Source organism: Perognathus longimembris, chromosome 9 (assembly GCF_023159225.1).
Source record: "Perognathus longimembris pacificus isolate PPM17 chromosome 9, ASM2315922v1, whole genome shotgun sequence".
NCBI lineage: Eukaryota > Metazoa > Chordata > Mammalia > Rodentia > Heteromyidae > Perognathus > Perognathus longimembris.
The window spans coordinates 28,756,789-28,784,013 of record NC_063169.1 but is presented as its reverse complement, the minus strand read 5'-3'; the positions used below and the strand labels follow the sequence as shown (position 1 = coordinate 28,784,013).

The 27,225-nt window shown below is 39.2% G+C and overlaps 1 pseudogene; it reads left to right on the top strand.

The window, feature by feature from the left end:
* The first annotated feature begins 23,472 nt into the window (after positions 1 to 23,472).
* LOC125357667 lies at positions 23,473 to 26,069 on the top strand (annotated as a pseudogene).
* The last annotated feature ends 1,156 nt before the right edge of the window (positions 26,070 to 27,225 follow it).

The following is a 27,225-nucleotide window of genomic DNA, read 5'->3' as shown; positions in this document are numbered from 1 at the left end:
TTAGGTTATTGAAGTTCTCTTCAGTTCTATCAGATTATATTTTTCTGTTATTGAGATCATGTACCTTTCTCTTGGCCCAATATCTATTCTAATATCTATGATTATCTCCTGTGCCCTTTTCAATCTAATTTTTCCCCTGATATTGAGGTTTGAAATCAAGGTATTCCATTGCTTACCTTATTTTCTCAGGGCTGATGCTCTACCACTTGAGCCACACCTGCTATCTAGTTTTTTTGCTGGAACTGATTCCATTTGAACTTTTCTGTCCAGGCTAGTTTTGAACTGAGATCCTCTAGGTCTCAGCCCCTGAGGAACTAGGATTACAAATGTGAGTCATTAGCACCTGTTACAATATATTATTGAGTTCATCAACTGTACATTTAACTTTTATTTCAAACAAGAGACATGTGTTAATAAAATCCACAAGAGAACATCTGAGGAGAAGACAGTGGAAGAGCAGCAGAACCCTAGCTAAGCTCCCTCCGACATCCCAGTTTTACCACTCCAGAGAAACTTTTACTCCTAGAAAGACAGCCCAAGTAAATTATAACAGTACAAGCATTCTGGCCAGGAAGGAAAAATTGACTTTGCTGGCCTGAAAACACAGATTTGAGCTCTGGACAGCGTCCCATGACCACGCCAGAGCCAGCACAGTGCCAGGCATTCCGCACACCTAAAGCACAGAGCAGCAACCATGAAGAAATCCTCCAGACAGTGGCAGACAGACAGACACAGATTGCAGGCTGAGCATGGATGGGCCGAAATCACAGAGAAAGTGTGGGTATCCCACGAAAGACGTTCTCACTGGAACTAAAGCAAGCCAGGGGAAAGCGAGGCTGAAGGGGCCATCTTTGAAAAGGGCAAAAGTGACTGAAGTGTGAGAGCCAGCTCCACCCAGGTGAGAGGATCGTTCCCTGGCTCACAGACTCAGGTAAACTCAGCCAGAGGTTCCCTGCCCCACTCTGCCCCACCAATGCTGTGGCTGCAACTGTCCAGGAGTCTAAAATCAAACTGAAAGCAGCAAGCAGTTACTGGTGGCACAGAACAATGAGATGGGAGAGTAAACAGTTCCAAGTCAGATAAACCATCCCATCACAGAGGAAGCCCAATTCCCACCTGCAAACGGAGCTGAATTACACTTCCAGATCCACCCAGGAGAAGGTTGCCCCACCCAGGAGGAAGGAACCTCCCCAAGAGCAAGCAACTCTCAGGCCAGGTAAACCAGGCCTGAGCCTCATGCCCTGCTGCGTCCACAGCCTATTCAGAGCCAGGCATTAAAGGCAGCAGCCTCACAGTAGATGGGAAGAGCCACGGTTCCTGAGACTACTCAGCGTTCCCTATCTACAGAGGACACCCAGGTCCTACCTGCAAGCTGTGTGAACCACAGAGCCTCAGGATTTAACTAACAGGGGAGGAGGGTCAGAGCAGATCCACCCCCTGAAAACTGAAAGCAAATCAAACCAGCCAAACAGCAGCAGAATAGACTGTAGAACATCACAAGGAAACCAGAAACTGGAGAGAGCCCACCCAAACAAGAAAAACTCCTTTATTTTTTTTACATTTTTTAACTTTTTTATTTTCTCATTTTTGAATTGTCATTTGTTTTTTATTTTCAGTTTTTATTGTTTGTTTTATTGGGTTTTTTTGTTGCTTTTTTTGGTAATTTTTTGTGTGTTTTGTATGTTTGTTTTCCTGTATTTTTTCTTTGTTTCTCTTTTCACATTTTCTTTCTTTAAAATTACTTTCCTTTGACTAACACCTTTACTCTTTTCTGCAGACTCTCCATCATCTATCATTTTAAACCTTGTTTTTTCTACCAATTCTACTATTCTCCACATTTCCACTTCACTAAAACTAAACAAAACCATCACCCTCCCCCATTCATTTTACTCTATTGTCTTCACTATCCCTAACTTACCCTCCCAAATTTATTTCCATGTTCTCCAGACACCATTGACCCCGGTTATTGGATAGAGGGTATCCCTGTTCAATCCGAGTGAATCAAAGGGGTTCATAGAGAAATCCCACCAATCCAAAAAGAACTTAATATAAGAACAAAAATATCTCATAAGGTTATAACAGTAAATAAGTAACTACTGAATACAGGGCTCTGGGTTGGTTGTTATATTAAAATTGTATTCTTTGGGGACACCAAACCTGATTTTATATATAAAAAAAAAAGAGGGAAGTTATCTGCATATAATTTTAAACTTTTAAGATTTATACAAAGGTGCTTGGTAAGGTATGCTTTGGGTCCTAAACAATGCTCACAGGTACTTGTAGATTGCCATTTCTAATCTAAATGGGCAGAAGAAGCACAAGAAAAATGGCAAGCGAGGGAATCTCATTTCCCACCAAACAAAGAAGGAAGCAGAGCAGTCAATCAAAGACCTAGAAGAGAACTCTCAAAATACTCTACAAACTACTGATAAAAATGTTAAATGAAAAGTTTGAATCAATACATCAACCTGTTTATAAAGTAATAGGGGATTTCATGGCCTCCACAAATAGAAAGATAAATGAACTTCAAGAGTCAAATGAAAAGACAGCTACCCAGCTAAAAGATTTGAGAGACAGCACCCAGAACCAAATTAATGAAGTTAATGAATAAAGATGTCCATGTAGGACCTAAGAGAAAATTATAGCAAATATGACCATAAAACAAAGAGAGCACACTCAAAAAAACAAGATCAGAGATGAAACAGGTAACATCACCACAGAAACAACCAAAATTCAGAACACAATAGGGACTACTTTGCAAACCTTTGCACCAACAAATTCGAGAACATGGAAGAAATGGACAATTTCCTAGCAAAAATTAATATCCCCAACTCAACCATGAAGATTTAAACCTTCTAAACAGACCCATATCCAGCATTGATATAGAAATGGCATTAAGAGATCTCCCATGCAAGAAAAGCCCAGGTCCAGATGGATTCACACCAAAATTTCATAAGGCCTTCAAAACAGAACTCACACTAATATTTCTCAAACACTTCAATGAAATTGAAAGAGAAAGTTCACTACCAAACACATTCTATGAAGCCAGTATAACGCTATTCCCAAAACCAGGCAGGGACTCATCACATAAAGAAAAGGATAGAGCTACTTCCCTGATGAACATATATGCAAAAATTCTCAACAAAATTCTGGCCAATCGACTTCAACAGGTCACAAAAAAATCATACACCATGATCAAATTGCATTTATTCCAGGGATGCAAAGTTGGTTCAATATACACAAGTCAATTAATGTAATCCACCACATCAACCAGAGCAAGCTAAAGAACCACATGGTTTTATCTCTAGATGCAGAAAAAGCGTTCAATAAAATCCAGCACCCATTTACGCTTAAAGCCCTGGAAAAACTGGGATTCCAGGGAACATTCCTGAATATAATCAAGGCAGTTTATGACAAACCAACAGCAAGCATAACTCTAAATGGTGAAAAACTAAAGCCATTCCCTTTAAAATCAGGAACAAGTCAGGGATGTCCACTCTCTCCCCTGCTCTTCAACATAGTACTGGTATTCCTAGCCAGAGCAATCAGGCAAGAAGAAAATATAAAGGGGATCCAAGTAGGAAAAGATGAAGTTAAACTTTCTCTCTTCGCAGATGACATGATCCTATACCTAAAGAATCCCATAGACTCTACCCCCAAGCTACTAGAGCTGATCCAAAACTTTGGCAAAGTTGCAGGATATAAAATAAGCCTTCAAACATCAACGGCCTTTCTCTATGCTAACGACCTGAAGATGGAGGCTGAAATCAGGAAAGCAACTCCCTTTGCAATAGCCCCCCAAAACATAAAATACCTAGGAATAACCTTAACCAAAGAATTGAAAGACCTCTTTGATGAGACTGTAAAAGCTTGAAAAACGAAATTAAGTCAGTACTAAGGAAATGGAAAAACCTTCCATGCTCCTGGATTGGGAGGATTAATATTGTCAAAATGGCAATATTGCCAAAGGCTATCTACAAATTCATTGCACTACCCATTAATATCCCAAAACCATTTTTTAATGAAGTAGAGGAAGCAATCCAGAAATTCATATGGAACAATAAAAGACCTAGAATAGCAAAAACAATCCTAAGCAGAAAAAATAGTGCTGGAGGAATTACAATACCAAACTTCAAGCTGTATTAGAAAGCTACGGTCATAAAAACCGCTTGGTATTGGCACAGGAACAGGCCTGAAGATTCCACTTCACCCCAGTAAGAATGTACTTTATCAAGAAAACTAACAATAATAAGTGTTGGAGGGGATGTGGCCAAAGGGGAACCCTACTTCATTGTTGGTGGGAATGTAAACTGGTTCAGCCACTCTGGCAAGCGGAATGGAGATTCCTCAGAAGGCTAAACATAGAGCTCCCCTATGACCCAGCAGCCCCACTTTTGGGCATCTACCAAAAATACCACAAAAAAGAACACACTAAAGCCACCAGCACAACAATGTTCATCGCAGCACAATTTGCCATAGCTAAATTATGGAACCAACCCAGATGCCCCTCAGTAGATGAGTGGATCAGGATAATGTGGTATGTATATGCAGTTGAATTTTATGCCTCTATCAGAAAAAATAACATTGCCCCATTCATAAGGAAATGGAAAGACTTGGAAAAAATTATACTAAGTGAAGTGAGCCAGACCCAAAGCAACATGGATTCTATGGTTTCACTCATATAGAATAATTAGCACAGGTTTAGGCTAGTCACAGCAGAGGATCACTAGAACCTAGTAGCTACTCCCCTATGAATGCATAAAATGATGCTAAGTGAAATGAACTCCATGTTATGGAAACAAGTGTTATATCACTGTTGTAATTACTTTCACCATGCGATGTGAAACCGTAGCTTCTATTGTTGATGATCCTCTAGTATCCCCTTCCAGTGGTTGTACCCTGCTATCACTGTATCTCATATGAATACACTTGCTAATTTATATACTGGTATTGGAACTAGGGAAGTGAAAGGGAATATCAAAATCGAGAGACAAAGGATAAAAAGACAAATGACTCCAAAAGCAATGCTTGCAAAACCATTTGGTGTAAACCAACTGACAACTCATTGGGGGAGAGGGAAAAGGGGAGAAGGGAGGGGGGAGTGAGGGAGAAGGTAACAAACAGTACAACAAATGTACCCAAGGCCTAATGTATGAAACTATAACCCCTCTGTACATCACTTTGACAATTAATAATAATAATAATTTAAAAAGACAAAAGGAAAAAATCCACCAGAAATACCAATTTTATGTGTATTTTTCAGTTGTAACATCACTCTGTGTTGGAGGCTGGGAATGTGGCTTAGTAGTAGATTGCTCGCCATGCAAGCATGAAGCCCTGGGTTCGATTCCTCAGCACCGCATAAACAGATAACACTGGAATTGGCACTGTGGCTCAAGATGTAGAGTGCTAGCCTTGAGCAAATAGAAGCCAGGGACAGTGCTCAGGTCCTGAGTCTAAGCTCCAGGACTGGCAAAAAAAAATCACTCTGTATGTGTGTGTGTGTGTGTGTGTGTGTGTGTGTGTGTGTGTGTGTGTGTGTGTGTGTGTTCATCTTCTTTAGGAAGGGGGGAGATTTCTACTTCTACTTCCATGCTGAGACTTTCTACTTTCCTCTTGTTTGCACAGTGGTAGTATTTGTTTTTGAACCAATTTTGTCATGACTACTTTAAAATCTGACAAATAATTCTAGCAGTGTTGGAGTTTATTTGTTTTCTTTTTTCACTTAGTTTAATATCTGATCTTAAACTATAATCAGATTATTGGCATGATAAGTGATTTTTAACTTGAATATATGTTATTTAAAATTCCTGTTCTGCCTTTTCTGTCTTCCTTCCTTTCTTTCTTTTGACATTGTTGGGATTTGAACTCAAGCCTTCATGCTGGCTGCAAGCATTCTACCAATTGAACCTGGCTCCAGTTTTTTTCAAAGACTTGGACCCACACTACAGGGTCTTGTACTTTTTGCCGAGGCCTAGTCTTCCTACCTACATCAACTACATAGCTTAGATAACAGGAGTGCACCACAATGCCCAGCTTACTTGTTGAGATGAGGAGCTTGATAACTTTTTTTATCTGGGATGGCCTAAAACTACATTCTTCCAATCTCTGCCTCCAAAGTGGTTAGAATTGTAGACATGCATGAGCCACTGCATCAGGCCTTAAATTGCTTTTTCTGAGACACTTCTGACAGTTCCCCTAGGATATTGTATCATTACTTTCAAGTAAAAATTCAAATTTTCCACTCATCTTCTGTGGACAAGTGAGGGAAGACATTCCCCATTTCTGGGTGAGTCATAGGTATTCTGGTCTTCACTTGGTTCCACTGACACTGCATTAAAAATGATACTTTCATCACTCAATGCCCAAGGCAGGCAGTCTTACAGTCGGCTGATGATTTGGAAGGTATATTCTTTGTAGAGAAGAATGACTACACCAAAAAAGGTGAATGAGAAGACACTTAGCTCTTCAGAATAAACAAATATTTCAGGTTGGGTTTGGTTGGCTGTATTGTTTTGTTGTTGTTCTTTTACTGAAATCAAGGTCAGAGTGATACATTAGAAATTCTGTACCAAATAAATCCAAAATTTTGATGGAAAATATAAAGAACTATATAGGAGAGACCTTTATAGGAAAAAAAACACTGACCAAATAAATTATGCCTGATAGATCCTAAAGCTGGTTTGGAAGAGCAAGTTGCTTATAACATCACTCACAGTAGTAAGGACACACAGAATTAATCCTACTAATTGGAGAAAAATCAGCCCTAGATGGCCTCTGAGTTTAGTTATTGCCCTGTGATGGCCAAGCAAGCAAGGAGTGATAGGTGGAGTCTGCTTTAGCTTTAGTGACTGCTGCTTCTCTACCCATCTCACAGGATATGCATCCTCTCTGCTTCTACCTGGGTGCTTCTGTACTACACTGCCCTGAATCTCACCTGACTAAATGTCCTAGTCATTTTCTGAGTTCCCTTCCCTGTCTTATATTTGAAACCTTGAAACCTCTTTGCACCAATAGAGAATGAGTTGGTTGATGCAATTAAAATACAAAAACAGTTCATCTCATTCATCTTTAAAGCATGATAATGCCCAGGACTAGGCAAAATACCCCTATCTCCAAATAGCTCTTTGGAACAAAGGCAAGTAGTGGGAATTCAGGTCTGTAAGGAAGATTATAGAGAAGAAATGCCAGTTGGGGTGATCTGAAGTCCCATCTTGAATGACTGTGCTTCTCTAACTCACTTCCCTGCATCTTTGAGGTAAAAGTACCCCCAAAAAACTACACTTTTTTCATGCCTATCTCAGATCTAACCAAGCTAAGATAATGACCAAGTACTAATTAAGAATAAATATATTTTATTTTAAAGTGCATAATTTTAGAACACAAAGAGAGAAGAAAAGTCACCAATAAGTGCCTACAGAAATACATTGTGGTAATGGTGGCCCAAAAAATGAGGACCCCCTCCCATCCCATTCCTGAAATGTTTTCCACATGACAGGTCTTCAGGAACATCTTCTTTCAGAGACTCACAGGCTATGGAGTCACATTAGGAAAGATTCTGTAAAGTCCTGTAATTTTGATTAATATTTAGCTGAAAATTTCACAAACATATTTTACCACAGAACATTTTCTTCCACAAGATCCTGTAAATCACACTTCTCAAAATGCTTATGTAATACTGAACTGTAAGAAAGAATAAAATGTTCTAGTTTAAAAAATAATCAGACTCCACTAATTTAGAATTTGAAAATATTCACCCTAGGCCAAGCTAAAGGTTTTCCCCCGCCTAAAGGAAAAGTGAATGGTGCAAGTCTTCTATTTCAAATGATTATTCTTTTTTCAATGTATTAAAATTTTATTTATTTCTTTATTGTCAAAGTGATGTACAGAGGGGTTACAGTTTCATACGTAAGGCAAGTACATACATTTCTTATCCAAATTGTTACCTCCTTCCTCATTTTCCCCCTCCTTCTCCTCCCCATTTCCCACCCCCCCCATGAGTTGTACAGTTGGTTTACACCATATAGTTTTGTAAGTATTTCTGTTGCATTGGTTTGTCTTTTATCCTTTGTCTCTCCATTTTGATATGCCCCTTCCCTTCTCTAGTATATACATGTATATACAATATCCAGGATATACAATATCCAGGGTACCAAAATCTGTTGCAGTGGTATCAGAGGTAAAACCATGGGGAAGAAAGACAAAAGAAAAAGGCCTAATTTCACACGGTATGTTGAAAATAACAACAGTGATAAACCACTTGTTTCCATGATTATTGTTAATGTAGCTAACAAAACTTCAAACTCATTTGTGGAGCCCATTATCATCTATGTAAGATGTTAACTTCTAGGAAATATAAACCTACTTACCAACAAGGGTTGTTTAAGAACTTATATGAATCAAATGTTTGAAAATAGTAAAAGCAAAACAAAACATAGCAACCAAATATTTATCAAATGCCTACTATGTACTGGGCACTAAATACAAACACTTTATACTGCAGATGAATTTTCACTCAGAATGACTTCCCAATGAAAGGAACAGAATACATCATTAAAGTTAGGTCAGACACTTCAGTGTCGACTTATTTTCTTTTAACATTTAAGTAATGAGCTCTGTTTGTCAGAGACGGGTTCAGTAAAAGGTTGCATACATTGCTTTGTGAAGAATCTCTTCAATTAAAATAAAGAACTACTCTTCTAAAGAGCTAAAAATTATTGATACTGAATCATCAAATTTATCTTTTTTAACATTTGACAGGAATACAATGTTGCTTTTTAAAGTGTTTAGAAAGCATGTCATAGGGTCTTTTCAAATTCAGTTGGAGAAAATTTTTGACATGTAAATATTCAGATAAAAAATGGAAAATTGTTATTCAATAAAAATTCTAGCAATAAAAGAATAGGATGTTTGATATTGTAGATATTTTGAAATTATAATTTTTGTTGTGATACGAGGTGATAAAAGTGAAGTAATTTCTAACTTGTCTAAACAATGAAATTACTAATTGAATAAAATATTTCATAAGGTACTTATATTGGAAGGTAATGAATGGGATATTTAGGGCATATTATTTTTCCAGAAACTATTAAAAATTGAGATGATTAAATAATTTAAGACAATTTTAGTGCTGCCTAGTTTATTTGATTGAGAGAGAGAGAAATAGAGACAGAGGAGTAACTACAAATTTGAATTGATTTGTATGTAGAAATATAGCTATGGTAAAGGAGAAGAATTATTGGCCTTAAATTTGGGAGAACTGGCTTGGAAAACTCAATGGCTTGATAGGTCTAAAAGTGACATAATTCGGTTCTTCTAGACGAGTTTCCATATATGTACACACACATATACACACACACACATATATATGCATTATACCACTACATATATGTTCATATGATGATATATACACATATGTACATATTGCTTCATACATTACATATATAAACATATGTGTAGCATATGCATAGCACATATGTACACATATATAACACATATGTATATATGTACCTATATCCTCATATATTACATATAAAAACATATGTGTGGTACATACATGTTCATATGAGGGTATATATGAAGATATGTACATATATATTCTCATACATTACATATATAAACATATGTAGTGGTATAATGCATATACAAGTGGTCTTTATTCTAAAATGACAAGCATGATTATTAGAGAAAATGCTTGGCAAAAAAATAATCTTTTCTGTGTCAAAGAATAACACTGAAGATTTTTTACCTGATCAGATTTGCCGTGAGTTTTTGCTTTCTACTCCTTACAGTCAAACACTGCAGAACTGAACCATGTCATTCCTGCTAGCAAAATTTACCTTAAAATTTTCAAAGCATTAGTTGACCCTGCCGTTTTTATTTTCTTGGTTTGTTGTTATTATATTTTTGTAAATGATCTGGGCCTCCTAGTTTTCCTACTTACAGGAAATTCTGCATAACCATTGGTTGCAAAGATGAATCCCCACCCAGGTCTCAAGAAGCAATTGCCCTATCAGCTCAAGTCCAGCTTGCAGGCCTAGTTTTCATGTTCTCTGGATCCAGCCTGACTTCCTCTCCCCAGCTTTTCTCCACTGGGCTCCTCCAGCATTCCAGCTTGTCAGTCATACACCTTTCACATCTCCTCTGACTTCTCTCAAAGGTTTAAAAAAATCTTTGACTTACCTTACTGAGCCTTAGCCAATATTTTCTCCTTCACCTTTACCTCTTTTGATCTCTACATTTATTTATTTAAATTTCTATATTTACTTTAAAATACTTCAACACAGAGATTATATTCTTTCATTCTCCTTTCCTCCTTCTCCCTCTCCCTCCCCACCCCTCCGTCATAGTAGAAAGCTTACCCTAAATTTAGTCGAGACCCTTCAAGGATCAGTTTGCTGGATTTCTCACTGGTAACAGATGTATTCATTAGATAATAGATGTTAGTTGAAGGTCCCCATTAGGAAAATTTCATTACCAAAACATATGACTCAACCAGTATTTTCGAGATATTGTGCAATTTTCACAAATTTCGTATGAGTCCAATAAGCCTAGAAGTCATACACATCTCAGAATGCAAGTGAATCTTGGTCCCAAAATGTTTCTTTATTCAGTCCCTGGTTCGAATAGTCTCAATAGTCTGATGCAATCCACAGAGTTAGAAGAATCCAAGATTTAAAATTTTTATTAGCTTAAGTTAACTGCAGAAAGGTTTAATATGCATACAATGTACTTTGATCAAATTCACTTAACTATACTACTCTTTTATAACCCTTCTCTCACTTCTCCCATTCTCTTTAATAGTTTTTGGTTTCTTTCTTTAAGATTAGATAGAGATAGACAGACAGACAGGCAGGCAGGCAGACAGACAGACAGACAGACAAATAGATAGATGATATAGATAGATAATGTATAGTGTGTGTGTGTATATATACTTCTATAATATTCATATGTTTCCTCCTCCCCCACTAAGAATTTTATTTTATTTTAAGTAAATCTTTTGTGCAAGGTGCAGTTGGATTTGCTAACAGGAATAATTATAGTAGATTATATGACACTTTTGTAATTGTATAATAAGTTGTATAGGAAATGTGACAAAATTCCGCTTGAGCTCTGGTTTCATTGTCTGCTGGAGGAGCTTAGAAGGAGCCCCATAGGCCTCTTCGACTTCTGGGAGACACTATAGATAAAAAGAAAAGCTCAAATAATTGTAGACCAACAAATGGATTCAGATCAGTTGTAAAATTTGGCCCGAACAGTAATGTAGATTTATATGGATTTTTAAGTAGAAACAGAACACAAACATCTTTTCTAGGAGGCAAGATCTGAAAACGAGAAATTACATGGGCTTGTCTGCCTATATGTCTAAATACCAATACTGTGTAAAAGTGATAGAGGGAACTCGCAGGGCTGCTTGAGGAACTATCATGGTGTTCAACTGGGGAAAAGGAAACCATCAGGAACAGGAAGATGGCATGAATTCTGGAGAGGCTGATAGCCTGTCCTCATCATGTAATAATGCCATATTGTGGGAAGTAAAATTGGGGGGAAAATGTTGGTATGGTTGGGGACAGAATGCTTAATAATTTGGAAGGAAAATACAAAACTACAAGAACTGAAATTAAATAAGTAATTAGTAGATAAAACAGGTGATCTATTTCCAGGAGCATAGAGACAAGTGAAAACAGACTATTGACACTTCAAAAATCCATAGTCGGGCTGGGAATATGGCCTAGTGGCAACAGTGCTTGCCTCGTATACCTGAAGCCCTGGGTTCAATTCCCCAGCATCACATATAGAGAAAACGGCCGGAAGTGGTGCTGTGGCTCAAGTGGCAGAGTGCTAGCCTTGAGCAAAAGAAGCCAGGGACAGTGCTCAGGCCCTGAGTCCAAGCCCAGGACTGGGCAAAAGAAAAAAAAAAAAGAAAAATCCATAGTCATTGGGATTTGACAGAGGATACCAAGAGAACTCAGAGCTTAACTGAAGTTCAAATACAAACTAAAATCCATCCTAAAAGCATTGCCCAGAAAAAGGAGAAGAATTTTTTTCATAATTAAAAACAAAATCTCAGCATTGCGAGGCAGGAAAGGTAGGAGAAAAATGAAGGAGGGGATAACAAATATGACAAGAAATGTACTCCCTATCTTACATATGTAACTGTAACTCCTCTGTACATCACCTTGACAAGAAAACTGAATTTAAAAATAAATAAAATTTTAAAAAACAAAATAAAATAAATAAAAACCTTAGCACAAAGAAGCCTCTCAGACAATTTAGCATTTTACAAATTAGTAGGGACTGGGAATGTGGCTTAATGATAGGATGCTTGACTAGCGTGAATGAAGCCCTGGGTGTGATTTCTCAGCACCACATAAACAGAAAAAGCCAAAAGTGGCACTGTGGCTCAAGTGGTACAGTGCTGGTCTTGAGCAAAAGGAAGCCAGGTACAGTGCTCAGGCCCTTAGTTCAAGCCCCAGGACTGGCGCAAAAAAAAAAAAAACAAAATAAAGTAGTCCTGAATTCTCTTGTGATTTTATTTTTTAAAAAACCACAAATTAGTATACCCTGATGTCACAGCTCTGGAAGGGCAAGTGTGAGTTTGCTACAAAGATATAGCCAGAAGAAATTCCCGCCTCATTTTGTAACCATTGGCATTGGACAGGTGCTGACTGGATTTCAACTTTAGTTAGCTATCTTTGCTGTCATGAAATTGTAGTTCTTAAGGAGAAAAATCAATTTTAAATTTGTAAACGTATTATTTAAAATGTTGTGAATGGAATATGAAATGGTGATATGCATTTAATCCAACAGTTGAGTAAGTCTATAAATTTACCATGTATTAATCAAAAATTTCTTAATAATGGGGAGTTCTGGCTTGTGTCTCTAATCCTAATTCCTCTAGAGGCTGAGGTCAGGAAAATTGTATTATCAGGCCAACCTAGGCAATAAAGTTCTTGAGACCCCATCTCAAAAGGCTTGGCATGATGGCTCATAACTATCATCTAGCTATTTGGGAAAATGTAGATAAGAGGATTGAGGCCCAAGCTGGCCTTGGTAAAAGGCAAGACCCTAACCCCAAAATTAACCCAAGCAGGAAGAGTTGGAGTTCAAACTGAGCTCACACAAAGCCTTGAATTCAAACTCAGTTCTGAAAAAAAAAAAAAAAAAAAAAAACCTTGATAATTTGGGGGAGGGGAGACTATTAAAATCAACTTCAGAGTCTTGCACATAATAGACAAGTAACCTTACTACTGAGGTACTTCTGTAGCAAAAATGTTATTTAGTTGCTATATTTACTAAATAGAATAGAGATATCTGATACTGAACTTAAATGTGCAATAAAAAACCCAAAGATTTTATAATTCAAAACTTACAATAATTATAAAGTAAAAGTATATATCCTTATAGTCCTTTCGAAAATAATAGTATTTGGCTTATCGTCTATACGGAGTGAATTTAGTGGTAAGAAGTTGTTTACAATGTGTAAAATCTTTAGTTTAAATCCAGAGAGCTCCATGTCCAAAGGGTAGAAATATATGGTTTCATTTGAAAACAAAGACTTTAATCTAGAAAAAAGCATTACGTGGTTGTGCTGGTAGCTTTAGTGTGACCTTATTTATGCTCCATCTGATAAGTGCCAGGAGTGGGATTGCTGGCTTACAGGGAAGCTCTATGTTTAGGGTTTAACATTTTTTTTATTATTAATTGACTTTATTGTTATCATAGAGGTTATGTACAGAAGGATTATAATTACATGAGTCAGGTAATGAGTACATTTCTTTTTCCACAGTGTCTTCTGTTCCCTCATTCTCTCCCAGTCCCACCTTCTGTCTCCACCCATAAGTTGTGTACTTCATTTTCCTGAGTGTCCAGTGAACTCCACTGCTGCATTTTTTCACCTTTAAAAAATTATTGTAAAGGTGATGTACAGGGAAGTTACAGTTACACAAGTAAGGTAATGAGTACATTTCTTTTTTTTTTTTTTTTTTGGCCAGTCCTGGGGCTTGGACTCAGGGCCTGAGCACTGTCCCTGGCTTCTTTTTGCTCAAGGCTAGCCCTCTGCCACTTGAGCCACAGCGCCACTTCTGGCCATTTTCTGTATATGTGGTGCTGGGGAATCGAACCCAGGGCCTCATGTATATGAGGCAGGCACTCTTGCCACTAGGCCATATCCCCAGCCCAGTACATTTCTTTTTGAACAGAGTTAACTCCTCCCTCATTTTCTCCTATTCCCTGACTCCCTTCTCCTGTGTTGTAAAGTTAATTTCTGACATAGTGTCTAGCGAGTATCACTGCTGCTTCCATAGTGCTTTCAAGAGTGGTTGAATAAGCTTACATTCAGAATAAGCTTACTTTGAATGTATTACAGTATAATAGAGATCCCTTTTGGCCACATCCACCATGCCAACATTTGTTATTGCTAATTGTCTTGATATTAGCTATTCTAATTGGTGTGAGATGGAATCTCAGTGTTGTTTTGTGTATTTATTTTATGGCCAGAGAAGCTGAACATATCTTCATGCATCTACAGCTAGTCTTACTTCCTCTGAGAAGTTTCTCTTTAAAACATTTGGCAATTTCCTAATTGGGTTTGTTATTTCTTTGAAGCTTTTTAATGGGGTGGAATTTTTGAGCTCTAAGTATGTTTTGGATATTAGACCCTTGTCTGTTGTTTATCTAGTGAAAATTTTCTCCCATTCTGCAGGGCCACACTAAAACTACCAGCACAACCATGATTATTGCAGCCAAGATATGGAATCAGCCCAAAATGACTCTCAACTAACAAATGTATCAATAAATATGGGTTATATACACAATGGAACTCTACTCATCCTTCAGAAAGAATGATATTGTACCATTCATAAGGAAATGGAAAGCTGTGGAAAGACTCGTATTAAGTGAAGTAAGCCAGACACAGAGAAACAAAGGTTGCACAGTTTCCCTCATTTGTGGTAGCTAGAATGTACCTACAACTCTACAAGTAAACACCCTAGATGGTAAGCAAGGGGTTGCAAAGGAAGTAACTGAAATGTAATAGACTTTATGGAGAGCACAAATAGTGTAACACTTTAAAAAGTCAAAGTAAAAACTCAACAAAATAAAAACAGGAAATGGGTACTAATAACAGGGAAGGATGGAACAAAAAGGAGAGGGGTAAATGAATTAAGGGGGAGCCTAGGAGAATACAGGCAAGAATTCATATATACCATAAAATTCAGAAACAAAAGGGAAGGGTTGAAATACAGGGGGATGAAGATGTTGAAATGGTCACATAGATCAACATGCACTGTAAATATAAACTGCTTTGTTAAATTGAAAAAAAATCAATATATAACTTAAAACTAAGATACGTAAGAAAGAGGCAGGTTGGGGGGTGAGAATGTTGGAATGAGTAACATTGATCAAGGTGCACTGTATTCATAAATGGCTTTGGTGAATGGCAACTCCTTGGTACAACAGTTAAAGGCAATAAAATACTTTTTAAAAAGAAAATAAAATATGTTACAAAACAGAAAAAGAAAAGGCATTACAGTCATTCTTTAGTATACTGGTTGCAGTTGGCGTCAGAGACGGGTTTCAGTGTAAGAAAACTGCCAGCACTCTCACAGAAAAATACACAGATGTTCAAGTTCTTTATAAAAATGATACAGCATTTACTTAAAGCCCTAAGCCATGGTCCCATCTTTTCTATGTACTTATGCCTAATACAATTGTGGAAAAGTTACCATAAAATGATAAAATGAGTTTGAGATACCCCCAAAATACTATGCTGACTTAAGAGAACAGGTTTTAGTCACATCTACCTCAGGTAAAGTTCTGATCCTTTGAAGCTTGCTACCTCCATTACTTTGCATGTCCAGAGTCATAGTCTTCAACAGAGTCAAGAGTTTCTCTCTTTTTTTCCTGTGCTGCCTTTCTGAGAATTGGTTCCATACATTTTTGAAACTGTTTAATTATTTTTTATATGAAATCTTGCTACTCTGGCCCCACACTATGGTCCCTCATTTGTGGTTTTGTCCTTAACATTTGTTTGCAATCTGATTTGAATTTGTATCTTCTAAGCTGAAATGTTAGTTAGCCTAAATAAAATCTCTTTTGTTTCTACATCGATTTTGCTTTGGTTTCTCTTAAGGGTCAACACAATGTAAATGCTTTACAACAGTCATTACACTGTATTGTTTAGAGAACAATGACAAGAAAACATCTGTACCTGTTTGTACCTGTTTGGTACAGATGTGATGTTTAAAAAGGATCTTAGGATGCAATACTCATAGACAAAGGACCAATTATAAATAGAATATACAAATTAAATTAAATATTTCTAGCTGTTAAAAAATTCTGACTGAAATGTGAGATAATATTTTTTATAAATTTATCTACAATAAAGTGTCATAAATTTTGTAAACATATTGGTTATTAATGTAATATTCCAAGGTCTCAAATTAGATTCCATATTCAGAAAGATATCAAATAATTGTTAAAAGATTCTTGATTGTCAGCATAAAGTATTAACTTACTTTTAAAAAGTAAACTGGAAAGAAATAAAAATGATGAAAGGGGTGATATCAATCAAGATGCATGGTACTTAGAAACTGATTTCTTGAATCATAATCCTTTTGTATAACAATTTAAAGATAACAAAAATGTAATTTAAAAGCAATAATTTGAAATTACTGATTTGAGTATTAAAGCTCTTATTGGTGGGAAAATAAAGAATAGTTACTTGAATATTATTACCTAGGTGAGTTTAAGTTTAGGCTGAAAGATCTGCTAATTGAAGTAACCATGTTTATGTGCTAAAACATCACACATGTAACAAATCATTGTGGGGTATTTTTTGTTTGTTTGTTTGTTTGCCAGTCCTGGGGCTTGGACTCAGGGCCTGAGCATGGTCCCTGGCTTCTTTGCTCAAGGTTATCGCTCTACCACTTGAGCCACAGTGCCACTTCCGGCTTTTTCTATATATGTGGTGCTGAGAAATCGAACCCAGGGCTTCATGCATGCTAGGCAAGCACTCTACCACTAGGCCATATTCCCAGCCCCAAATCATTGTGGTTTTAAAACCATGGTCTTAATCTCAACAACAAAAAAGAAAAAGACCACAATACTTGCACTAAAAGAAAGAAAAATAAGGGAAAAAAGCCTACCATTACAGAAAAAAAAGGCCTCTGTATAAATCAACAAAGTGATGAGATTAGAACCAGCCATCCTCTATCCTTTGATAAAAGTTGGTGGCAATGTTATTTTCTATAAAACTTATTTTCTATAAAACTTATGGAAATTAATGCATAAAATAAGCAAATTTAAAATATACTTTTGAAATTAAAAGTATAATTTTTAAATCATGTATAATGAAAAGATATTTGTATTTCACCTTAATTCTAAAGAGTAATAATTCAGCATTTTTCTATGTGACAATGATTACTACAAAATGTACAATAGAGAATTTTGCATTACACATATATACATTACAAAATAGTTGACATTTTCCATTGAAACTAAATCACAAATATTTGCTTAAATGTGATTTAAATATACTTAAACTAAAGTTAATGTAACAAATAAAATGTTTAAAGTTATGAATATTAGTCTTTTAGGAACTACTTTAGTGAAAGCCAGATAGCAGCATTTGAACTAAATTATAATAAATATACTATATTCATTCTATTTCCCACTAGGATTTTCTTGGTAAAGTTTTTAAAATTTATTTATTGTTATTTTATAGTTGATATACACATGGTTACAGTTATATGAATCAGGTAATGAGTAATGAGTACTGATTTTTTTTAACCATGTCTCCCCTTCTTCTTGCTCTCCCCTAGTTTTTCCCTCCTGCCCCTATCCACAGATGTGCACTTCAGTTTCCACATAGTGTCTAATGAGTACCACTGTTGCAATTGTCATCCTTGTCCCATCTGTTATGTACCCTCCTTTACCCTCCCAAATACAAACAAGCAAGACAAAAGGAAAACAGAAACAGCAACAATGGCAACTAAAAAAAGATCTCTTGTTTCCTTTTCTTGTAGTTCTTTTCAAAATATATTATTTTATATGATCATATGCATATAGCTTTTGAGTCATTGTCAACCAGTCCTATACATATCCTTCTTTGGCCTCAGTGTGTTAATGTCTAATATGATTTATCATGTCCCTGTGTGTGTGTGTGTGTGTGTGTGTGTGTGTATGTGTGTGTGTGTTCTTAATCATTCAGTGTGTTTGTTTGTAGATTGATAAGCACATTCCAGTTACCACAAATGAGGGAAACCATGCAACCTATGTTTCTTTGGCTCTGGCTTACTTTGCTTGATATATTTTTTTCTAAGACTTTCTATTTCTTAATGAATGGCACAATACCTTTCTTTCTGATGGATGAGTAGAATTCTGTAGATTCATCTACTGAGGGACACCTGAGTTGAATCCATATCTTGGTTATGGTAAGCAATGCTGCAATGAACATGGTTGTGCTGGTGGCTTTAGTGTGGCCTGGTTTGTGGTACATTGGGTAAATGCCCAGGAGTGGGATTTCTGGGTCATGGGGAAGCTCTATATTTAGTCTTTTACGGAACCTCCATACTGCTTTTCTTGATAAATTTTATGTAAAATACCCTGAACCATTTTAAGTAATAGTTCAATGATTTAATTGCATACTATTCTGATTCAGCTTATATTTCTTAATATCTTTAAATGTCTTTTAGATGATTATAACATTAGTTTATTAGATATTTGTGTTTAGCTCAAGGCCTCTGGGATTTCTTGGTTTTCTCACTATATGGACTGTAATTTGAATCAGGATATTAGTGACATCTGAAGTGATATTTCCATTTTGATCCATGATGTGAAAGATTTGGAGAAATCCTCAAAATATCCTTGTGCCAGGTACCTGTGGCTCATGCCTATAACCCTAGCTACTCATGAGGCTGAGACCTGAGAATCGTGATTCAAAGCCAGCCTCAACAGGAAAGTCTGTGAGATTCTTATCTCCAATTAACCACCAGAAAACTGGAAGTGGTGCTGTGGCTCATGTGATAGAGCTCTAGCCTTAAGCTGAAGAGCTCAGGGACAGCTCCCAGGTCCAGAGTTCAAGCTCCACAACCAACCAAAGGGGAAAGAAAGATCTTGGTAAAGCCTAGGCAATTCCAAAAAATAATCACCTTCTATTTGCTAAGGAGAAATGTTAAAGACCTCAAAGCAGCAACTTGATCAAAATAATTCATAGATTGAATTTATAAATTGCTACCATGATATAATAAAGAGGAAAAGGAATCCTGTACATGGTAGAAAAAAGGCATCTAATCTAGATACAAATTGCAAAACATAAACTCCAGTCCAAGGACTAGATTACCCCCAGAGAGTGCTTGAGCAAAAAAAAAAAAAAGAAAAGAAAAATCAAAAAGTACCTCTAATTGAATAAAAAGTGATGATCAACAGAGAGTATAAAGATTTGCCACCTCCAACATTGCCATACAACATTGTCTAATAACAATTGCAAGTTTGTCAAGATGTGGGGAAGAGAACAGAAAAAAATATTGCCTGTGGGTTTATTTAATTCACTAGAAAGACTAAGAGAACTCACTGAAAACTGTTACATTCATGGCTGTGATTAATCACAAGTAAAAGAGGAGTCTAGGAAAGGTACCAAGTGCAGAGTGTCCGTTGTCCTGTCCATTCAGTCAGAACCATACTTGTCTGACACCAGTGAGTGATTTCATTCACATAGAACTGACACTTAATGAAGCTCACCCGAGTCTTGGTACATAAAGTTGTTATTGGTGCTTCGTATGGCCAACCTTTAGACATGTGCTTCTCCAGTAGTAGAACTCATAGCATGGGACTTAACCCCCCCACACACACACACACACAACTCACATTAAACTATGTGCAAAACGCTCTCACCCCTGTGAAACACCAACCTGACATTGAAGCAGCCCAGAGGAAGACTATTCCATTTTTGAAGAAAGGTAGTTCTTTCTTTCTTTCTTTCTTTCTTTCTTTCTTTCTTTCTTTCTTTCTTTCTTTCTTTCTCTCTTTCTTTCTTTCTTTCTCTTGCTCTTCTTTCTTTTTCATCTTCCTTTATCTTATTTCTTTCTTTTGTCTTTCTTTTTGTTCTTTTATTTTTTAGTCCTGGGACTTGAACACAGGGTCTGGGAACTACCTCTGAGCTTCTTTTGCTCAAGGCTAGAGCTCTCCTACGTGAACCACAGCCCCATTTCTGGCTTTTTTTTCTTTAATTGGAGATAAGAATCTCATGGATTCTCCTTTCTGGGGCTTTGAACTTCCATCCTCAGATATCAGCCTCTTAAATAGCTAGGATTAAAGGCATGAATCAGCACTATGCAGCTGAAAATCAAATTCATAACTATTCAGTTACCAACAAGACAGAAATGTTAGAATTAGCTGATGGAGATTATAGTGCATTCAGAAATACTTAAATGAGCAATTACGGAGGAATTATGCTCTAAGTATATAAAAACTAAATATAATAGTAAAGATGTTGAAGATATTAAGAACCAAATACAAAATTTAAGCCATTATTTGTAACAATGTAAATATAAACCCAATGGGCAACTTGAACTGAAGAATAGAGGCGACACAGAGCCCCATAACCCAGGAATTAGAATAATACAAAATATTGTCTGAATAATAAAGAGAGAAATAGGCTGAAAAGAAGTTTCAAGGACCTGTTGTATTATAATAAAAGATCAAACAGTGTCATAAGAGTCCCAAAAGCAGAAATCAAAAGTACAAGCTTGAAAAGTATATGGAGAAATACTGACTCCTGATGTCTTAAATTTGTTCAGAGCTATAATTCCATAGATTCAAGAAGCTAAGCAAGGCCCTAAAGAGTGAATTCAAAGCCAAAACACAGCATAGCCAAACTTCTGAAAACAAAATCCACACAAATTTGAAAGTATTAGGTGTTAGGAAAATGGAAGAGAAACAAAAACGAAATAGACCAGACCTATTCTCAATAAGCTATGTCTGTTTATTGAGGCATAACACTGAGCTTCCTTCCCATGGGATCAGAGGCTGTGTAAGGAGCAGTGGCTGAAGTTAGGCTGATATGGGGTCTTGAGCAAGGGGGCAGAGGTTAGTGAAAAACTAGGTCTAGGGAGTTAGGGGAATTTGGTGGGCACACAGTGGAATGCTTCCAGCCAGGCTTAGGTCGGATTGGCCTGCCTGTACATCAAGCATATGGTATATGCCAGGGGTTTTGCCTGATGTCTGTATGTATCTGGGGTAATAGGGTGGGGGTTCAATCCTTCATATTTCATCTTTGAATACATAAAATGATTGGGCCAGGCAGGGAGAGGGTCTTTCACTGGGAGAGAAATGTCATCTTTGATTTGATTAACATCAATTTGATTAACAGCAGATTTATCCTTAGAAATCACAAGAAATTGGTCAAGTACAGTGGCTCGAGCCCATAATCGTTCAGAAGGTAGAGATCAGGAGAATCCTGGTTCAAGTCTAGCTCAGACAAAAGGGTAAAAAGACATCATATCAAGTCAATAAGCTGGGGGTGGTTATATGCCTGGCATCCAAGAATAAGGAGGGAAGATCGCATTCCAAGCACGTGCACAGAAGAAAAGTGAGACCATCCCTGAAAACTAGTGAAAGCAAAGGGATGAGGGTGTGGCTCAAGCAGCAGAGCACCTGCCTAGTAAGTGCAAGGCCCCAAGTGCAAACCAAAGCATTGCCAATGGAAATGAAACAACCATGAAGAATGAAATGATACAGTGGTTTTTATATGTCTAAACAAATAGTGACTCCTAATCCTGTGCTTATGAGAATCTCCTTCAGGAATGAAAGGGAAACCAAGGCATTGTCAGACAAATAACTTTCATAAGCAGTCCTTTACAAAAGAAATAACTAAATGAACCTTTCTCAATAGGAAGAAAATACATTAAAATAAGAAAATTTGGAAACTGAGGATGGAAAACATAAACATAGTAAATAAAAATAAAAGGGCTGTGAATATGGCCTAGTGGCAAGAGTGCTTGTCTCGTATATATGAAGCCCTAGGTTTGATTCCTCAGCAACACATATATAGAAAAGACCAGAAGTGGCACTGTGGCTCAAGTTGGAAGAGTGCTAGCCTTGAGCAAAATGAACCCAGGGATAGTGCTCAGGACCTGAGTTCAGCCCCAGGACTGGCCAAAAAATAAAAAATAAAAATAAAGATAAAGGTTCACACAACAGACTTTCCTTCTTTTTCTGAGATTTATAATCATGTTTGATGATTGAAGCAAAAAATTTAATAGCAATGTAGTTTTAAAAGGATATAGAAGCCCTATTTTAACAATTATACATAGGAAGCTTAAAGCATAAAAATTATAAGATTTCTACAATTTATTTTAGCTCACTAAACTAATGGCACATGTAGTCTGTGATAGTTTATGTATCTATAATATACCTACAGTAACCATGAAAAAGCTGCATAATGAGATACAATCATCCAGGGACTAGAGGCTCACATTATCATTCTGGTTAGTCTGTAGGCTAATAGCTGAAGATCAGTATTGAAAGCCAGCCCAGGCAGACAAAATCTAAGAGACTCTTACCTCCAACTAACCAGAAACAAGCTAGAAATAGAGGTGTGTCTCTATTGGTGGTAGAGCACCAACTGTAAGGAAAAGAATATGAGGCCCTGAGTTCAAATCCCAGTGCCTGCATTAGAGAGTCACAGAGACAGACAGAAACACACATACAGAGAGAAACAGAGAGACAGACTCCAAATTCCAAAGCAATAGAAGCCAAATCCTAAAAATATTCACACAGAATGTAAGATATAAGGAAACTAGTGGACTTCCAGGAAGACAGCAAAGGGGCACCAGAGCCCTAGCTAAGCTCCCTCCAACATCCCAGTTTTACCACTCCAGAGAAACTTTTACTCCTAGAAAGACAGCCCAAGTAAGTTATAACAGTATAGGCATTCTGGCCAAAAAGGAAAAATGCTCTACAAAGTCTAATGATAAAAATGTTAAATGACAAGTTTGAATCTCTTCAGTCAACTATTCTAGAGCATGAGGAGGCACACCAAAAATTAATACAGAATTTCATGGCCTCCACAAATAGAAAGATAAATGAAATTCAAGAGTCAAATGAAAAGATAGTTACCCAGCTAAAAGATTTGAGAGACAGCACTCAGAACCAAATTAATGAAGTAAAGAAGTCCATGCAGGACCTAAGAGAAAATTATAGCAAAGACATGGAAATCATCAGGAAAAAACAGTCAGAAGGAAAAGAGATTCGAAACCAAGTAGATAGCCTACAGTCCAGACTAGATGAAGTAGAGGATCGAATCTCAGGAGCTAAAGATTCCCTAGAATCTATGGAGAAAGATTAAAAAAAAAAAAATACAAAACCAATCCAGTAGAAAAACAGATCGGAATGCCCCGCCCCCTGCCGGCCCCGCCCTGCCGGTCCTCTCTGGCCAAGTCAGCGTGCCCCAGCCGGGGCCCACCATGAACCATGGCCATGTCCGTGAGCGCCGAGGACGACACTATGAATCAAAGCTGGACCAGAACCGGGCAGTGTGTCGGCCCAAGGGCAAGCTGGGCCCAGCCTCCGCCGAGAAATTGGCTGCCAACCGCACCATGGCAGGAGCTCGCCGGCGCCGGACGCGATGCCGCAAGTGCGAGGCCTGCCTGCGGATGGAGTGTGGAGAGTGCCACTTCTGCAAGGACATGAAGAAGTTTGGAGGCCCTGGGCAGATGAAGCAGAGCTGCATCATGAGGCTGTGCATCGTGCCAGTGCATCGCGTCAGTGCTGCCCCACACTGCCGTGTGCCTTGTGTGTGGCGAGGCAGGGAAGGAGGACACAGTGGAAGAGGAGGAGGGCAAGTTTAACCTCATGCTCATGGAGTGCTCCATCTGCAGCGAGATCATCCACCCTGGATGCCTTAAGATTAAGGAGTCAGAGGGAGTGGTCAACGACGAGCTTCCCAACTGCTGGGAGTGTCCCAAGTCCAACCATGCTGGCAAGACCGGAAACAAAAGCGTGGCCCTGGTTTTAAGTATGCCTCCAACCTGCCCGGCTCCCTGCACAAGGAGCAGAAGATGAAGCGGGACCACAAAGAAGGGCAGGAGCCTGTCAAGCGGAGCAGTAAGTGTGAGGAGGCGCCCGGCGCAAATCAGACGAGCACCCCAAGAAGGCACCCCCAGATGGTGTCTTGCGCCGAAAGTCTGATGATGTGCACCTACGGAGAAAGCGGAAGTATGAGAAGCCCCAAGAGCTGAGCAGACACAAGCGCGCCTCAACGCTTCAAACGTCCCCAGGGTCCTCCTCTCACCTCTCTGCCTGCTGAGGCAGCAGGCTCAGCCCCTGGTGGAGATCCAGTCTCACTTACTTCCAGCAGCAGCTAAAACCTGGCAAAGAAGATAAGCTTTTCAGGAAAAAGCGACGATTGTGGAAGAACACAGAGGACCGGCTGGCACTGGCCAACAAGCCCCTGCGGCGCTTCAAGCAGGAGCCGGAGGACGACCTGCCCGAGGTGCCCCCCGAAGACATGGGACAGTGACCATTCCCGCTCCAGCTCCCCGAAGGCGGGGCCCAGAAAGGAGGTTGCAGAGGGCCCCGAGGAGAAAAAGAAGGTGAAGATGCGCCGGAAACGGTGGCTACCCAATAAGGAGCTGAGCAAGGAGCTGAGTAAGGAGCTCAACCATGAGATTCAGAAGACAGAGCAGCCCACCAGAACCACCAGCCCATCAAGTCGGAGCCTGAGAGTGAGAACGAGGAGCCCAAGCGGCCCCCGGGCCTCTGTGAGCGCCCCCACCGCTTCAGCAAGGGGCTCAATGTCACCCCCCGGGAGCCGTGGCACCCACTGGGGCCCGGCCTGCGCAGCCCACCCCGGGTCATCTCCCGGCCCCCGCCCTCGGTTTCTCTACCCAAGTGCATCCAAATGGAGCCCCATGTGATCCTACCACCCCCCAGCAGCCCCCCTGCCCGACTCGCTGCCCCTTGATGACGGGACAGCCCACGTCATGCACAGGGAGGTGTGGATGGCCGTCTTCAGCTACCTCAGCCACCAGGACCTGTGTGTCTGCATGCAGATCTGCAGGACCTGGAACCGCTGGTGCTGCAATAAGCTGTTGTGGACCCCTATCGACCTGAACCACTGCAAGTCCATCACACCCCTGATGCTCAGCGGCATCATCAGGCGGCAGCCCATCTCCCTCGACCTCAGCTGGACCAATATCTCCAAGAAGCAGCTCAGCTGGCTCATTAACCGGCTGCCTGGGCTTCGAGACTTGGTGCTATCTGGCTGCTCATGGGTTGCTGTCTCAGCCCTCTGTAGCTCCAGCTGTCCATTGCTCCGGACCTTGGACATCCAGTGGGTGGAAGGACCAAAGGACGCCCAGATGCGGGATCTCTTGTCCCCACCCACAGATAACAGGCCGGGTCAGATGGACAATCGGAGCAAGCTGCGCAGCATTGTGGAGCTGTGTCTAGCTGGACTGGACATCACAGACGCCTTCCTGCGACTCATCACCTGCCACATGCTCCTGCTGTCCAAGCTCCACCTCAGCTACTGTAACCACGTCACCGACCAGTCCATCAACCAGCTCACCGCAGTCGGCACCACCACCCGAGACTCCCTGACCGAGATTAACCTCTCAAACTGCAATAAGGTCACTGACCAGTGCCTGTCCTTCTTCAAACGCTATGGAATATCTGTCATAATGACCTGAGGTACTGCAAGCAAGTCACTAAGGAAGGCTGTGAGCAGTTCATAGCTGAGATGTCAGTGAGTGTCCAGTTTGGGCAAGTGGAAGAAAAACTCCTACAAAAACTGAGTTAGTGCAAGGCCAAGTGTGTAAATACAGAGGGTCCTCAGGCCGGGAGGGAAGGAGAGACTACAAGAGAAACGAAGGCTTCTCCTTCCCTTCGGAACATGGATCAACAGGATGATTCCAGTTTGCAAGTCTTGCCAGGGAGAAGCCGCCCACCAGGCTGTGGGGGATAAGCCAGACAGACCCGACCTTCGGTCTTTCTGCAATGTGACTGCAGTGCTACCATTTCCGAGGCGGCTTAGAGAAGTCATTCCTGGCAGAGAGGAGACTAAACTGTGGAGAAATTCCCTTACAAGCCTAGAGGTTTTCCTTGGTGGTGTGTCTGCTTTGGACGCCATGTTCCTTGCAGTGCCAGGGTTTCTGGCATCAACATAATATGGACCACACACCACATCTGCTGCCATCTAAACACAATTAGTTTGATTTTGTTGCATCTTACATTATGCAGAACTATTTTTGTACAAATTGTTAAAGGGTTATTTATGCGAGGTTTGACTGCATACCAGTGTTTTTATTGTTTTGAGATACCCACCTTTCCTGGTTTCCTTCAGGTAGGATAGAACTTAACCTGTACTTAGCAGCAACAGAGCCATGGACAGATGTGGACCGATGTGCCCAGGTCACACAGCATGGGCTGCAACCTTCCTCTAAAAAGCATGCTTAACTGGAAGCTGAGAGCCCACTTTGTACGGCAAGAAGTTACACAAGCATGTTGTGAATAAATGTAAATTATACTCAAGTAAGACACTTTGCTGGGTTTCCTCTATAGAGAATTCATCTTTTCTTCCAAATTCCACAACTGAGACTTGAGCCTTTGCACTCAGGAGGGTTTTGCTCCAGCATGAGCTTTTGTATTCTACATAGTCTAATTTATACAACATGAGTCAAAAAGTAGATAGATGTCCCACACGACCTTGCATTCCCTTTTTTCTCCTTCAAGGCATAAATTAAGTCCTTGTTTAGGTTCACAACTTGTCAAGATCTGCATTCATAAGTGCCATTATTACGTGGTGTTTCCTAGGCCTTCCCTGTTTCAGTTGTAGTTTTGTTGAATTTGTATAAATAATTGTATAGAAAAAAATGAAAGAAAAAACAAATCACTCCATGAGCTCCAAGACACACTCAGGAAGACCAATTAAAGGCTAATAGGTATTGAGGAAAACCTAGTGAAAGAAGTCAATGGAATAGGCAACCTATTTAACAGAATATTAGCCAAGAACTTCCCAAATATCCAGAAGGATAGGCCTATCCAGATACAAGAAGCATTTAGAGCCCCAAATCGACCAGACCAGCTTACGGCAACCCCCCGACACATTGTGATCAAAACAGAAGCAATAGAATCCAAGGAAAGAATCCTTAAAGCTGTTAGGTAGAAGAAAATAATCACATATAAAGGAAAAACAATCAGAACTACCCCAGACTTCTCAGCAGA